At 49.7% G+C, this 17631-nt stretch overlaps 1 protein-coding gene across 19 annotated transcripts in view; it reads right to left on the reverse strand.

The window, feature by feature from the left end:
- LOC114851028 (adhesion G protein-coupled receptor L3-like) overlaps window positions 1–17631 on the reverse strand; it is a 160724-nt gene that overhangs the window by 72880 nt on the left and 70213 nt on the right. The window lies entirely within an intron of this gene.

Consider the following 17631-nt stretch of genomic DNA (forward strand, 5'->3'; position numbering starts at 1 on the left):
AACACAGAATTAGTTTTAGAATTAACTTCAAAGTTGAGAAATCTTGATCTTGATCTTGATTTACTCTGACGGACAGTTGGACTCTACGTCTTCTAGAGGTTAGATGCGATGAAGGTCGCCCTTCACCTCATGAAGGTTGTAGCTGGAGGAGACACAGCCATGGCGAGATCTTCAGGCTCTAAACTACACGGTTATTATTGCTCCGTGATGGATGGCGGCGGCGCTGCTGGTGGAGCAGAGGGTTAGACACAATCAACCGAGTGCTAAATCAGCTCCGGCGTCAGACGCAGCTCTTCATTATAAAACACAATTACGGCGCGGGTGGCGTTCGCGCGTGCCTTCCTGTTTTTGGCAGTCATCAATCACGGCCCGCGCCTCTCACGCACGGAGAGGCTCTCGCCACACATAATGGCCACACTTATCGCACGGCATTAACTCTTAGAGCGCTTTGACAAGCGCCGATCCGCCCGTCGGGGGACGCGAAGGTCGAGGCGCCGCCGCGAAGCGAGTCCCGGCGCTGCCAGCTACTGTACGGAGAGGCGTCGTCCATCAAATCAACTCCATCACAAAGCGCCATTACCTTGTAATATATAAAAAGGTATTTATTCCCCAGCAGGCAGTTCAGGACGTAAGCCCTGTGAAGGTCAAGGCGGGGTCTGACACAATGATTCATACGCCGCGATTATGGGATTCTCTACACCTTAATTAACATTGATTGGCTGCCGAAGAATCAATGGAAGTAGTGAGGGACAAGCAAAAGAAGAGGCCCATCTCATTTCAAGGCAGCCTAGTAATGAGACGACGCAGACGCTCTCCCATGTGAGCCTTAACGGCTTCATAAAGCGGCGCCCGCCCCCTTCGCCTCTCACGCGATGGGAAGTTCATTCCTGGGCGGTAACTGCCAGTCAAATCAGCAAATGGAGGGTCGACGCCACGGAGCTGGGAGCAACATGGATGCTCAAACTCCTGCATGAACACTTTTAGCCATCGTTTTTTCACTGGAAACCATTGAAGTGAGCAGCGAGGACACGTTTGTTCTTCAACAAAGCTGAAATCAAACTAGAACCAAATCAGGGATTTTAATCAGAGCTTGTAGTGACTTCCTCTGCAGGGATTAAACATCATAATATGCATTTAACATGGATTGCAACTTTAATCCCAGCCTAAACATCTCTCCTGACCCATATTCAAAATCCCTTTTATCACTGCTCCTTTTGTTGTTGTTTTTTGTCATTTTTACCTCCACACACACTGGCAGCTGATCAGTTTGCCGTCAGAGTCCTGAAGGCTCGCGGACCTCGCCAGAGGAATAAAACAAGGTGGAAAAATAATTACAATTAAATGTATTAAGTGCTAATCAATAGCGGAGGGGGAGGAGGATCGATAGCTGGAGAAGCTGCCCGCGCCGCCGCGACTTCACAATTACCAATTAGCCGGATAATCACGATTTCATCAGACGCCGGGCCCTGACGCGGGCCTTTGAACCGTCAGGGTGGGAGGGAAACGGATGCAAACACGCGAGCGCTCGCTCGGCGCTGCGTCAGCCCAACAAAAGGATCCCAAGATTCCACCGTAGGTGCCATCGGCAAACAGTGGTTTGGCCCATCAACCATTCCTTTTCATCCACGTGCCTCATTTTCCTCGCTCACAGCTTTTTTCCCTCGCGCTCTCATCTGCTGTTTGTTATAACTGGCAGATTAGAGCTCAGACTGCCAGCTGACAGGGGGAGATGTGACACAAAGCACCAGAGCCCAGTGTAAGCACAAACTGTAATCACTGTAATCGCTGGCTTATCCTGCTGCTGCCTCTGATGACAGTAAGTGGGTTGAGTCCCCTCAGTCTATTGACCCCTGACATAGATGAAGAAAATGAGTACATGAATGCATGAGTGGGTGAATAAATGAATCCGTGAAGGAAAGAGAGGTGAAAAATGGAGCAGGCAGCGGCGTAAGACAGTGCGGCAGCTGTCAGAGCCAGACAGATTTGTCCACATTGGAGAGTAATAAAGGGGAATTGGTGTGCACCAGTGTTACCTTTCAGAAATAAAGTGATTTATATCAGGAGGAAAATACCGAGCAAGTGGAAAGAGAGAAAGGTTCACGAGCTTTTAAAAGTTCACGAGGAGAGAAAAAAGGCAGAAGGAGCTACACTGGATCTGCCAAATAGCTCAGAGTGAGTCCACCAGAATCCGCATAAAGAGACGCTGGCCTGAGGTAAGTCAAACAAGAGGCGGGCGCGTCCAGGGGACGTCTCCGGAGTTCCTCCACCGTGTTTGTTGAGAAGGGCCCCGTCCACCGGCTCAAACCCTGGGTTTGCTTTCAGTTAAGGAGAGCAAACATGTCCGAACTGCCTCGGCGCCTCCACACACAGGCTGGCGCTGGGGGGAGACAGGGTGATCTCAGGACTTGAGGCGCGTGCGAGTGCATGGTAGTATTTGTTTAATGCTCCGTGTGCGTTGGATGGGTAAAAAAAGCGAGGGGGGAGAAGTGACGGACGGGTCAATATCCACGTCTCTCTGCTGGGACCCATTACGAGTTAGTGATGGTCTTCGCCACCCACGGTCGACTTCATTCATTATCTTTCCCAGCTGCGCGCCTCAGCATCCATCTTCTCTCATTCAGCCTGTCTCCTGGCACAGCACAAAAAAAAACAACCTTAAAACGCCCGTGGAAACATTACAAGAGAGGAGGCAACAGCCTTCAGCGCCGCACGTTTAGCTCTTCAGTAAAAGCGCGGAGCACTAAAAACCAAGGGTTGGGTCGATTTGTGTGCAGAACCAGAAGTCATTGTTCAGAGACGAGCTTGTTAAAGTGCATTTTTTAAGTTTCCTGCTTTAAAGTAGAGGACCTTCAACATCGCAAATAAACCAACTAATCCGCTTCAAGATAGCAGTCGTGAGCTCCATCAGCCAGCACGGTGCATTGTGGGTAACGCAGGTGAGGAAGCCCCCCCGCCGTCCTCCACGCAGCCCCATGCACCACACACTGGGCTCTGGCAGCCGACCAGCTCCGTCACAGCAGTCGGGGGTCGAGGGGTTGAGGGCAGGCTGTCGGTGGGAGCCGGCCTGCTCTGTGTGGAGCTCCAGGAAGCCGGCGGACGGGTCCATTCAAGCATCCTACACAAACTCACAGCACACACCTCCGTCTCTATGCAAGGTGACTACAATGGCGCCGGATCCAGCGGCTAATTCCGTCCTCGCACCGGAGCCGCCGCTTCCAAAGGACGCGCAGAGCCGCTCACAGCGGATTACGATGACGGGGGATGAATGTAGCCGACGCGAGCACAATGGGCGCGCGTGGGCGCGGGGGATTTGGAGAGCATCGCTGAAGGGCCTCGCGAGAACGTACGCGGGCGCCCACGCGCTCGCGGGGCGATCGATCGGCGCGGGCGGGAGAGGGAGGCGCGTCACGGACTCGCCGCCGCCGTTTGCACGCGATGGGTGACAAGACTCGGGATTTAGACTGGAACTGACTGAAGGTGAGCGGCACCGGGCGCCTGTAGAACCGAGCCGGTCCGACCCAGGTCGGCGCCCATCGTCCTCCTGAACTACTTCTCCTGCTTACAAAAATCCAACGCTAGGTCTCAAAAAGCGAGCATCCATTTTGCTCCTGACAGGAATAATCCTTCTTAGCCATTCATGCAGATTAGCGGCTTTCATAAGATTCCTACATCGTGCAGTTTTCCCTCTCTCCAATATTATATTTGGACGATAAGCTGCAGTTCATCTCTGCGACAGAGACTCGGGTGTTTTTCTGAGAAACTCCGAGTTGGACGCGGGACCCGGACTTGTGTGAGGTCCGTAGCGAGAGCTTAGCGCTCGATAAGCAAACGCTTTGAGTGTTTGGACGAGCGGCCACTTTCAGGGAGGTGTTGTCACGCGTGACGCGTCCAATGTGTCGTACGCGGGGAGAGGAAGCAGCTTGTTTATGGCTGGCGGTGACAGATGAGACGTGTGTAAACAATACTTAAAGTACATGGTGTAAACAGCAGCTCTCTGGGTTGTTCGCTTACTTAACAGCTCCAGACCCGTAATTTGTTTCCTTTTACAGTTCATGCGAGTTTTATTAACACTTAGTTTGTAACCAGGCACGAATCCAGGGTTTTGTTTGCATGTCTGAACTTTTGCCGACCGTCTATTTATTAACATGTATTAAACTAAAATGTCAACTCTATGGAGACTAATGTTTGGCTGTAGTTAGTAAAAGTTGCCATTTGTTCCTCCCACAGTAGTTGGAGCCCAAACGCACATTTGGTTCGTATGAGTCTAAGGTATTACATCTCGGCTGTAGTTTATTAGACCTATCGGAGCAAAATATAAAGCAAAGATCTTATTTTCTGTTTGTGGGTTGTAGCTCTGTCTTCTCGAGCGGAGGAAAGTCAACCTGAGACTCGCTCGCACACGCTCTCTTACTCTGTCAGACGCCACATGGAGTCCGGGTCAGGCCAGGGAAAGGTCATCACCCCAGGGTGTGCTCTCATCCGGTGAAGAGCATTGCTTGTGAGGAGGAATTTATTTACTTCAGGTTGACTGCTGTTCTCAGTGAGGTCTCAAGCTTGAGAGCCGAGAAAGTCGAGCTGACGCCGCCAAGGCTGACGAACACTTACAGAGCCTTGAAATACAAATTAAAAATATTATAAAATACAAGAGTTTCCTTACATTGACGGAAACATATTACTATAAGGCAAAACTGCCCTATTTCAAAACAAAAAATTCTGAACCACGAAACCTGCTCTGAAGAGTAGTTCTTATGAAAGTTTGAGAAAAGATTTGGTATTTCTTTTCAAATAGGACGCGTGCCCTCGTTATTCTGAAGTAGCACTAATCCATCTGGAGACAAATCAGCCCTCCTCAGCTAACCTCTCTAAAATTAATCCATTTATTTTGGTGCCACAACAGGTCTAACATGATGCAATTTCTCTCTCCACCTGAAAGGTCAGTCCGTGATTCTGCACACGCTGTCGACATCTACCTGGCTGTGCACACCGAAATTCCATTAAAGGATAAATTTGGCACACGCCGGAGGTTCGTGCGGTGGGAGTCGGACGCCTCCAAATTCAACATTAGGAAAAGAAAGAAGAGTTGCTGAGCCAGATAAATGTAGTAAACTGCTTCCACAGAGGCAGAAGTCAGGGCCTAGATTACACGCGCATTGTTTGAATTATACAATAAAAGCTGGTCCCCTATGATAATTAATTTAGATGGCGTTGGAGTTCTTGTAGTCTTCGAACAGTGCAAGTACACAACCATTCTTTTGGAGACAATGCAGCTCATATAATGAATCCTCTTTGACATCAACGCTTATATTTGCATTCTGGTGCGAGGCTTATCTCCGCTTTCAAGGCAGGGACACAGCGAGTGGTCTTTTGGAGCTCAGACAAGAGTGTCTGTCTCCAAAGGGCAAAGATAAACTCAGCTGAATACTCCGCAGTCGTTTCCTTTGGATATGTGGCTGATACGCATCTGGAGACTCGCGCGGCTCAACAGAGAGCGGAGGACGAGGCTTTGTTTCAACTCACAATAGCGACGACGTCGGCGGCTGAAATAACTCGACGGCGCCGCGGCACAATTAATACTGCATGTTGTGCTGACTAGAGGAAACGTAGTGCAGTTGAGCAGACTGTGAATTATAAAGGGATGCATGCGGATGCGTGTGATTGATCTGATGCAGCAGCCATGATGGAGGCTAATTACAACGCTAGCACGCGCCTCGCATCGATGCCACGCGGCCCCAGGCCCCCGTTTCAAAGCCGGCGTCCCAGGGAGAGACAAGCTAGCGTCCGGCGCGCGACAGCTAGCTAGACAGCTAGCTAGACAGCAATAGATGCATTATACAGCACTCCGCCATCGTTGCCTCGGTTCTGATCCGCGTGGAAAATGTCAGCGGCCTTTGTATCGCGTGGACGACGTGTCGTGCGCTTAGCAACCCCAATAAAAGCTGGACAGCTCCATTTCTATGCAGGGACTGCGTGAAGCGGGTCGTATTATTATTTTGAGACAGACTATTACCAAGTCAAACGGGCACAAAAGAAAAGTTATTTCCTCCAGGGCCAGGACAATAGTTCATCAAGACGTGTTTTGAAATCTGCCGTTTTAACAATAGGTGTTGATTGGAAAAATGCTTCTCACTCCTACTCCACTTACTCTCACCCACACAGCAGAACTAACCCGATGACACCGATATTCATTACGCGGGCCTAATAGCATATTTTAAATACATCTCCTCCATTAAAAAGTAAACAAACAAACAAAGCTCGCGGTGGATCTGTCGCGCTGTCAAAAAGCAAGCGCTGTGTGATCTGTGGGCATGTGCATGTAAATCCCCACGCCCACAGTGTCTCTCCAGGTGCAGAAGGGAGGATTGAAATGTGCAATAACTTCACAAATCGATTTGTTTGGTGGGTGAGGCTTATTCACCGGGGCCTGCCCGTCTAATGATTTACGATTTCCAGGATGAATTTTTCTATTCTCGCCAACAAACGATGCCGCGCGCTATCGTCCCGGTGACGCCTGATTTATCTTCCAGCGAAGGCCCCTGGGACGTTGAGCCTGTGGGCCCGTTTTAGCCCCAGCCTCATTCCAGGGGGATTGTGCAAAAGCGAGGATTGGGTCATATATATATTTTTACAAGCGCTCATATGAATATTAACGTGTCACACATTGCAGAAAAAAAAGATGATTTAAGAAGGAAGGTGTGAGGGGGGACGTCTGATGGGAGTGTGTGTGACATGCTCATTCATTCGCACACTCCATACAGCCTTTGTAGCACATAAAGGAATCCATCTTGAAATATTCCAGCGACAGGCCCCATTGAATTTCTGACCAGGGTTAGCCTTTTGAACCGCTCCTGCTGAGATTCTGAGCCCATCTCTGGATGCATCTCGGCAGGCGTCCGGTTCTGCAGCCGGGGACCCAGCGGTGGCTCCGCCGCGCTGGCCTTCAGACGGACAGGCGGGGAATAACAACGCCGAGGCACAAATGCCACCCGTTTGACTTTTCAAGGCGTCGGGGCCTGTTTGTTACGCACAAAGCGCGACGTCCGCCGCTGCTCGGAGTCAAAGGAGCGCTTTGGGGACTTAAAGGGCCGCGCGGACTGCGCGGCGATAACAAAAAGATTCTATCTGGGTTTTGGAAAAGTGGAAACAATGCGGAGGCTTGTCTGGACAAAGAGCGAAAAATAAAACGCTCGCACTCAGTCGCAAACTGAAAAGCTCTCCACTCGTATTTATAATCTACACAAATCAATATACACACTGTATCGTGCCCCCCCACCGCCGGCTTTCTCTCTCCTACACACACAAGCACACACACATTCAGACACGCAGCGAGCCCTGCCTTTAAGCACACATTTTTCATTTCTAGTCGCTGTAACCATGGTAACTTCCAATGTCCGTCTTGGGCCAGTATGCGCTTCCAGCACTTTCCTCCTTCAAAGCCCCGTTCAAAGCCTAAAACCACATATCTTCGCTAACGATCACCCACAGCTCTTAGCGGCGAGGAGGGTGTTTAGCTGTTAATTACCTCTTATGAGAAGGGACAAACATGTTCCTCCAATAACAAACCACTCGGTCTATCCAAGGCACAGGGTTTATTGATAAGCACACCTCTCACTAGCTGCTTCAGGAGCCCTGAAGGAAAACGACGAGATGCTTCTGAGTGTGACCTTGCAGGTTTTATTTTCACCCAGCCATTTTCAAAAGCCGCATGTTTACCACACATGTTGACTGCAGCCTGTTTCTACATTCAAAATGGCCGCCTTTGTTGCCAGGACAGGGAAAAAAACAAGTGTCTTGGCAAAACCGTCCAAGTGACAATCAAATATTAGCGTGTTGACCGATCAATAGGAGCCACCTCCTGACCTTCCTCGTTCACATCTCGATAATGAAAGACGAGCTGGGGTTATGAGTAACCCCAGTGTTCCACGCGGGAGGAGTCGGACGTCGATAGCTGGGCCGGCGTCCAGGCCTGCATCAACATGCAGGAAATCACCGAGGGTCTTAAGGAACTGTCCTGAAGGAAGCATGGGTGGGATTAAAAGCTTGGGCTTGACTGAGCTCTGCTGTCTCCTCCGTGTCAATACGCTGAGGTTCTGTCAGTCACAACTTAGTCTAAGTAGAAAGTAATTTAGTGCTGCACAAAGGCACAAACGCTGTAATTCAGCGCGAGGATGTTAAAATATTTAGCATTAGCAGGAAATTGAATAAACCTTTAACTAGTGATGCTGTTGCTCGTTATGAGTGATTCATTCCTTTACAGATGTGTTATGGATTATTCTCTTAGTCTGTAACTGTGCTCACGTGTGTCTCTTGGCTTAAAATCAGCGTGTGCTCGTGTTTTCACAGCGGTGGAGCCACAAGGACACCGGCTGATGCGGTTCCGGCCGATGCGGTTCCGGCCCATTTCTGAGCCGGTAAAGTTACTGCACGCTGTCCAGCGAGACCGAGGCGTTTAGCCGTCTTTTAACTCCTCTTCCATATCAACAGGTCTCTGGAGACGCAGGCCGAGGGGGAGGGGAGTCTGCTTCTGGTGGAAAACAAAGTCTAGAGTGTGACATCCTGTCTGTTTTTTCTGCTCGGCTTACTTCCAAACTCCGGGATGTATTTGGTGTCGACGTCTGTTTGTAGCAGAAGATTTATTGCAAAACACTTTGAAAAATGACAGCTTTTTGGAGCGCACTTTGTTGTGCTGTTGTATGAAGCATAAAACGTGTTATCCTCACCTAATTCCATCATTTCTGGTATCTGTTATGACCCGAGGCCTGTCTCACAAAGCTGGATTATTGGGTAGGAAAGCTAACTTTGCTTTAACCCTCACCGATTTCCCACAAAGACGTTTCAAGTCGCGACTGAGCTCCGTTACCTCGGTTTCGGATGCAGCGAACCAAACCTGCAGGGACCTGTTTTTGTCCAGGCTCCTGGAGAAATCAGTAGTGAGGGAAGCACAGCCTCCATTTCTATGGGCTCCAAAAAGACACACAAACAAACCAGTTGACCTCAAATTCACTTATTTACCAGGAAGTAGTGAAAACAAGCTATTTCAAATAAGCTACTATATTCTTCACTATTATTTCTTTTACAGTATAAGAGACTAAACAATTCTATGGAAAAGCCAAGTTTATTTAAGCCGTGACGGTGAAAAACTAAAATTATTCTTTGCTTCACATTTATATTACACACGTGTTGTCTGACAACTCTCAGACCCTGACCAACGACAGCGGCACCTCGAGGCGGCTCTGCGCAGCAAAGCTGTGTTTAAAATCAGGATCTCGGACGAGCGGATTCAAATTCTGATCTCATAACTAATCAGGAACACAAGCAGATGCCCACACTGCAATGTAAACAAGAGAATCTGGGAAAAGTGGCTGTAAAATACATTCCATCAGCTTCTCAAGGTGACATGAGACACCTTATTGTGTTGCAGTATGACCGGGCAAAAAAAAAAGGGAAAAGGCTGCAGCAGAGTTTCAGATAAACCATCTTTTATCTCTGCTGCATCTGTCGCCATCATTCTCCGGCTACAGAAACACCGCCTCAGTCCGCTGCACCCAAACTTGTCTGTGAACCCTCTGTCACCATCAAGCCGATTAAGACCTAGTTTGCTTTAAAATGCTCGTGTCCACCCTTTTATTCTAGATTTCTTTTATTTGCAGCATTATTGCATCGTCTCAGTCCGTCTCTTGGTCCGGTTTGGTCCCTTTGTTCTCTACTACAGTACATCATGTTTTCCTCGCAAGCACCAAACAGCCTCATCCGGCATCAAATGACTGAATTAAAACTTCATCATAATTAATAATGAATCGTTTCCACCCACTCACAACTCCCTTTAAGCATAAGCGACGTCTCTGCAGGAATAAAATGCAGGTTGACTAAACCAGTGTGGAAGTACAGTAAGTAGCTTTAAGCTCTTTAATAAAGCTGCATTTTATACAGAGGTAATGAAGTCAGTTAGCCAAGCTCGGATTTTAGAACTGTTCCAATTTATTCATTTATTTTTCCCCCCCATGAGAACGATTCACTCCAGAATTGCACTGCTGCGCCGATGCACAGACGACCGCGCTCCATTCTGCTTCAAGGCCCCTGACGAGAGCCTCACGCCGGCCCCCGAAGCCGTTCGGCTCCCACCTCTTGCACCCTCAGGCCCAATACGCATGGAGCACCCACTGAAGGCCTTCGCTCACTTTCGACCACGTTTCAAAGCCAACGCTGAGTGGATGGTGCTCCGAGTTACACCCTCTCGCGGCGCAGCATTAGCCCGTGGCTGCTACCAGCGCTTCCCCCAAAATCACACCACAGTGAAGGAACGGCCACGGTCCAGCGGCTGAGGAGGCCATTGATGGAATTAAGGCTCATGAATAAGAATGCGGCACGGGGCGAGTGAGAGCTCTCCTACTGTGTAATATTGACATGCTCCGCGCTCAGAAAATAGCCTGGTATAATTAGCTTTCACAAGCAAGTACGGGGCCAGCAGGAGAGGCCACTCTAGACACAGACCAACCCTTCAAAAGGAACATGTGCGCCGTCGAGGCTGAGCGCGAGGCAGACTGAAGGGGAAGGGACAATCAGCCGGGGTTGATATGTAGATGAGTAAAAAGCAATGAGGCTTGAAACAGTCACTGATCACAGCACAAACTCAAAGCACGATGGCAGGATATGAAAGGTAAGAGCTAATTAGCCGCTATTCGCAGCTACCCAGCGTCGCCGCCAACGTTTTAGTCGGTGGAGCCGGTGCTTTTGGGTTAAAAGCCTCCTCCAGGAGGACGTCCATGAAGACTGTGGCCTCACGGGACCAACATGGGAGGCTCCATTTAAGCAGCTGAGGGCTGAAAATGTCGAGTAGCGTGGGACGAGGAAGTCATGTGTGTTTGAAGCCTCGGTGACTTAGGAGGTGAGGGACGCGTAATGAAGCCCGAGCTCCGTCATGAACTCCACATGCACCGACAGTCGCTCCAAACATTATGTAAGTGGACAAATCCATCTGAAAACAAGCTGACGGCTCAGTCCGTCCGCGTACAGTACGGTTCAGACGGCGCCGACCCGATGAATATTCAGCCGCACTCGCCAGATCAAAGCCAGTTACGCAACGGCGATATGAAAGATTGATCACGGGAGCGTGTCATCAGTTTTTGGGCTTAAAGACTGATACATCGTGTTTTAAGTTGGCGTTTGGTATTAAACACGCAGGTCAGGCCAGCGGCTGGGGATCGGAGTAAAAGCACTTTAAGCAAGAGAATTCAAAGTTTGCCTCCTGTCACTTGTATACAATGATGAACAAGGTTTAAACGGGTCCCTTTAATTCCCTAGATGTACAAGCAATGCTCCATTTTGCAGCTTTCAGATATGATCCTAGATAAATCCTCAGCCAATGGGAACAGAGGGGGCAGATCGGGATTTGGGAACCGGACCAGGCTTCAGGGAGGAGTCGCCCTGAGCATCACAGACTCGAGGCCATTGTTGGTCCTGCTCACTTGACTTTGCCTCGCCAAGGTCGGAGGTCACGCCGCGTGAATGTAGAACCTACTTGCACTGCCCTTGCGAGTACAACTCCCACAGAATCAGGATTGTGGCCGCTCGTCCATGCCGAGCATAAACCCATTAGAAAAAGAGCAATGTGACACGGAACCGGAGTGGAGAGAAACATTAGGGGCGAAGCAGGAGAGACGGAGCGGAGGGCTGGCGAGGACAGAAGGGAGTCAGGGTCGTGCAGTAATTGAGAGGACGGAGACGGAGACGGGTGAAGATAGCAGGATTAAGGGGGCTGGAAGGTGCTGTGTAACGCTGGGCCGAGCAAAGACTACAGGCTTTCTGTGCCCGGCAGGTTGTGACACAGGCACCGGTACCAAGCACGGCCACAAACACGAAGCCATGAAAGTCCTAAACACCCACAACACTAAACAGGACAACAGGAGTGTCAGTTACTGAGCGACTAAAGAGAAGTTTCAGCGTGGAAAGTCAAATTACAACAAACAAGCTCAATCCAAATCAAAGAACGGCGCAGGAAACGTCATTTATAACAGTCACATTTCCATCCAGCTGCTCCTATTTATACACGGACTATTTAAAAAGACGTGACATTACAGTATTAGCATGCGCAGAAGGGTTATATGCAGGGCTGGACGATGAGAGGTGATTAATCATCATCCCTTCAGCCGCTCACATTACATCCTGGTCCCGTGCATCTTAAACAGCCCGGCCGAGCGCCGGCGCCGGCCCTCGAGCGCGGGCTCGGATCGCGCCTTTGTCTCGGCGCAGGAGGCGATTGTGGAGAAGCCGACGGTTTTATCTGGCGCCGCCGTGATCATCGGTTTCACACTGACTCGCTAGTAAAATCAAATGCATTATGCATTGTGTTATTTTGATGCCTGCCTTTGTTTCACTTAAGTGATTAATAAGCCTGGCTTCCATTACATTTATACGCAACAATAACGCCGCCGCTGCCAAAAGCGAGACTGAAGCAGTTTAAGCTGTTTATATGACGGCATAAACAAACACTCTCCTATTATAATCCCGTTTGCGCGACTATCCAGAGAGCTGTTGATCCCCCCCCGCAGATGAAGTAACTGCTCACCCCTATCAAACGTAATCAAACCTATATAAATGCACTTTAAGGTGCATCTCAACAATTAGAAATGTCTGCATTAGAAATGCAGACAGGTCCAGGAAGGTGGAGGCTCAGGCGGCCGCCTCCCTGAGGAACCGGGCGCTGCTTTTTAATCAGCGTACGCAGATAAGACTGGCAGGAACAAACACTCCCAGGATCCTTCAGTGATGTGGAGAGAAAGAGGGGAACTTCAGGCTGGCAAAGGAGCCAACACACAGTCCTCTACTACCACATTTACTATGATGTCATACACACAATTAATCCTCTACCTGGACAATCGTAATGTTAATCTGCAGAAAAAGCTAATTGTATCGCCAGGTGATAGACGGGTGGACGAAGGAGCCTCCAGAAGTAATGAGACAGATCTAATTTTAGCAGTGAGTCATGAATCGGCGTGAAAGAGTGTTTTCGGGGTTTTTTTTATTCCTGGGGGAGCGATGATGAATAGCCAGAGAAGTTAATAAAAGGTCACGGAAAGTTGCGTGCCCCGTCCACGTCGGAGGAAGAAACAAGATGGAGCCGGCGCCGGAGGGCAGAGGGAGAAGATGGAGCAGCGGACATCAAATGTGTGTGTCGGCTACTCCCACCTGCCAATTAAAAAAAAGCAGCGGCAGAAGCCGGGAGAACGAGGATGAAAGACTGTGGAGCGTGGTGGAGAAGGGCAAATATCAGACAGTGGGAAGCAGAAAGGCCGGCCTGCTCCCTGCACTCTGACCAACCACCTGCTCCTGCCTGAATTAGTCCTTTCTTTACTGTTTGGACTCATCCAAGTGAAACTCACTCCCTTAGCTGACAAATGGACTCAGGCTTCCTACTTCCACTTTTTTTTTTTTCTCAAAACACATTTTTAAGAACCTCATGTTTAGCGAGCCGCTGCTGTGACGGCCATTAATCTGACACCAAAAGACCCCGCGACAAGTTCCCGGCTTCCTGAGGGTAATGTGAAGGGAAGCCAAGAATAAAAACATTACTGAAAACTCCCCAAAGTTTTGGCTTCTGTGGCAAAGTGCTAAACTTGTCGGCGCATAATAAAGTCTGTGGGGCTTTGAGCTGCGCAGCGAAGACGGACGCCGTCACGGCTGCTGCGGCCGCGGCCGCGCTTCTCTTCAGTCCGCGTCTCCTGAGAGACGCCGATCCACAGCTTCGCACGCAGGGACGTCCCTAAACATTGCCCATTTTGCAGAACCAGGGCCCGCTGTTCAATCTAATCACCGCAGAGGCTTAGGCGGCCGCGTCTGGAGACTGACAGCGCGGCGGCCAGCTCCAGATTTACGGCGGCCAAGCGCTCAAAATTAAATGCGGCGCGAAGCAGGGGCGGAGGCCGGAAGGGCTGCAGGACGAGACGGGGTAATGAACGTGCGGTGATGTCATCCAATTCAAGAAGAGAATAGGACGGGGAGGAAATAAACCTCTTTGATTTAAAAAAAAAAAAAAAAAAAAAAAGGGGGTTATGCAAGTGCAGGAGGCTGGTATGCACAGATGGAAAGGCAGTCTGAAATCCTGCAGTAATCCAAAGAACTTCAAAATGTGTTTATTACTTTGCATGGCATGCTTGCTTCATGGCGGACGGGCTCTTTATCTCCTCCTTCTGTCAGAGCTTTTATTAATATCCCCGTGCATATTAACGCTGTCTGCAGAAACCACCCACCATTCTCTATTTGTTCATGCTATTACAACAGGCAGTTGTTCCCCGCCGCGCTCATCGGTCATGTTTTTGTTCTGTAATTGTCAGGTGCTCAACACATAATTGTATCATGGAAAAACAGCCTCCAACCAAGAGTAAGCAAGACAAATCAATGGCTGTATAAATAGAGAGAGGCTGCTCGGAACCGCTGGTAGCCAGGACCTCAGAGAAGCTCACATTCATGATGCAAAACACACTAGTTATAATCTAATATGAGCTATTACGCGCACAAATATATCTACTTTGTGTTGTTTTATAGTTGGGTGGCCCAGCAGGATTTAACACCTTGGTCAAAGCAGCAGCAGTGCATCGTTGCATGTAATGAAGTATAGATCCCCCTTTATTACAATGCTTAGGGTTAGCTTTCAAATAAAACGGCACCTGTGTGATATTTGCACTTCCAACATTAAATTCATGCATTAATTCATCCGACGTCTCATTGTTTAGGGAGTTAAATGCGGAGCTGGACTTTAAACAAGGGAGGCCACTTATGCTCAGGCTTCGGGGGTCATGCATGAGCAATGATGGCATTACTCACATCTGCTCGGCACGATAAGCTCGCTTTTAATGTCAACCGCTATTTTCTGGTAAGGCCATTTTAAATATTTCAGGCGCCGCATGTTCCAGCGTCCTTTAACGCGCTGGAAAATCAAACACGGGCTCTTTAGCTTCCTCACAAACACGGAAGGCAGCTCTGGACGCCTTCGCCATGTGTGTAGGCTTTTAACAATAAATGACTACGCCGGCGCTGAGGAATTCACTGCAGCCTGTCAGTCATTCGCTGCGGCGCTGAACGCGTGGACGTTGAGCAGACTTCGGCCTGTAACGTCTGCGTAATATCCAACGGAGCCCAGATGTGAGCGGAGCGGAGAATTCACGGCGAGCGAGTGGGTGGGCGCGTTGACACTTCTGCCTCCGTGAGCTCTGAACCCGAGCCTGAACTCTGAAGCCGACTGTTTGCAGCTAACCTCCTGTTTCCTACGTGTCTAAATACACGAACGAGCAACGCGAGCCGGTGCCCCGACTTGAAACTTAGGTCGAACGCAGCACGAAGTGTTGACATTGCACCTAAAGATCTTAAGCAGACAGACACAGCTCAGGCAGAAGCCTCCGTTGGTGAAATTACAGCTTCCAGCCACATCTGTTAAAGTGGGGAACAAAACTAGGACAAGGGAACTGTGAGGTGGGAGGCAGACGGCCACGCACGCTGGCCACCCAGCGCTGAGGGAAGGTGGGCACGGGCCGGGGTTTAAGCCGATCAGCTGGAATTACACCGGCACACATACAAGAGTGTGCTGCTGTCATCAGGCTTGATTGTCATAATAATTGGGCAATGCATGGACGTCAATCGGGTTTTTTTCTTTGTCGCAGGAGACCTATGCCTTTAAAATCCAGCCTGAGATGAGGGGATTTAAATGAAGATGGGCAAAGGAACCGAGGGGGATTCTTTGGTTAATCCCGCTCCCCAGCTCTAACAAATATCTCATCAAATCCTTCGACTCTGGAATAAGGTCAGAAGCCAAGGATAATGAGAAGTAGAACGTATGGGAAAGATCATCAGCCAAAGGGAACGGAACCTCCCATCTGCTCCCCCTCCTGATCCCTGAATCATTGGTGTCCCTCTGTCAGCATGTTGTCATCAGATGGGAGAGTCGTTTGTCTTGTGCATCTCAGCCCCCGGGCGCATTCACTCATGTCTCAATCTGTAGTTATAAGGGTGTGTTTGTTCGAGACATAATTTACGTACTCGGCTGCCAGGCAATAAAACAGGCAAAGATTTCATTCCTTAAAGACGCAGGACAGAACGAGGAGGCTGAGAGCAGCAACCCTTCCTCCGCGTTCTTCCCAGTTCCTTCACGTTGTGCAGACGAGACGTAAACATGTCTGCGCTCCGGCCGCGGCTGGATCTCGTCAGGCTCAACTTTGGCCTGGACACATTTGTTTTCCACGTGCGCGTCATTAACCGGAAGGTTGTCGAACGGCTGCTGTCAGGTTCAAAACACAGGTTAATTTAGCTCGATTGTCCTCGCGAGACTCATCAAGCTGTGGCATCTATTAACCTTCGTTATTAGTGTCATGTGCACAAACACGTAACATTCAGTGGACGAAAATACGCTTTGTCCCTTCGCTCCTTGAAACGACACGTGTGATGACACAGCACTAAGAAGAGCTCCAACGGGACTAAAGGAACTAAATTAAAGCCATACAAAAGGCAAAAAGGACAGTCTGGGTGCGAGACTGGGACGTGTGTGAGTGTGTGTGTGTGTATGTGTGTGTGTGTGTGTGTGTGTGTGTGTGTGTGTGTGTGTGTGTGTGTGTGTGTGTGTGTGTGTGTGTGTGTGTGTGTGTTGGGGGGGGGCTGCTCCTACCTGACCTGCCTTTCTCCTTCAGGGGTCATGCACAAGCCTGCCACAATGCTATCAGCTGTCCCTTAAGGTCTGCTGAGATATAAGGTGATGTATAGCTTTGATATAGCCTGTAATTACTGGCCGTGAAGGCCACGCTGCCTTGGGGAGGAGGGAAAGGGGAACACGAACAAGGGGAGGAGGCAGACGCGGGAGGGTCACTGTTGTCTGACAGCGAAGTGTCCGTGCAGAGGCGAAGCTCCGCCAATGTCCCGCGAGGCAATAATTGCAGACATTAGCTGCTGTATGGCGCGAGCATGCCATGCAAATTGCCTAGATTTGTGCAAAATCAACCCGGAGCAGCGTGTTTCAATTACAGCTTCATTAGGCCTCGGCCACAGGTGACGCGCTTATCTGGAAGATTCCGCCCGGGCGTGATGCTGGCGCGCGGCGGCTAATGAAAGAGGCCCGTTCCATCCATCCTGCCACGGCGCGGTGCGAGAGGCAGCCTTTTACAGCCCGAGATGCATTACAGCACTCACAGGCGCGGTGGCGGGCTATCACTCAGGTACAGGCTGCTATTAACTCACGCTTAAGAGACTGTAATGGCACCAAACACCTCGCCAGAGCGCCCGCGTACACACCTTCGGAAGCGGCTAAGCTGGAACAGATAGTGCTTGGGTTTGATGCTTGAATATTAATGGGCCGTCTGAGGTGGAGTCGGAGGCTAAGCTAGTAGCGGCCTGGCCGTCAGCAGCAGACGAGGACACGAGAAGCAGATCATGATCAAACGTATGACATCACCTCGGATGTCGTACGTTGTGTTTCAGCGTTTGTTACCAACCACACATGTGTGATTTTGTTGAGTCACGTCGTCGCTGGACTCACTGTTAAATGGGTTCGGGTTCGCAGTCTGCTCCTCAAACTAGACACTAATGCATTTGCCCTCTTGATTGTCCAAGAAGGAATCAGCCTTTTAAATAGATAAACTACAACATCTTGTCACC

This window comes from Betta splendens, chromosome 2, assembly GCF_900634795.4.
Source record: "Betta splendens chromosome 2, fBetSpl5.4, whole genome shotgun sequence".
NCBI classification, from domain to species: domain Eukaryota; kingdom Metazoa; phylum Chordata; class Actinopteri; order Anabantiformes; family Osphronemidae; genus Betta; species Betta splendens.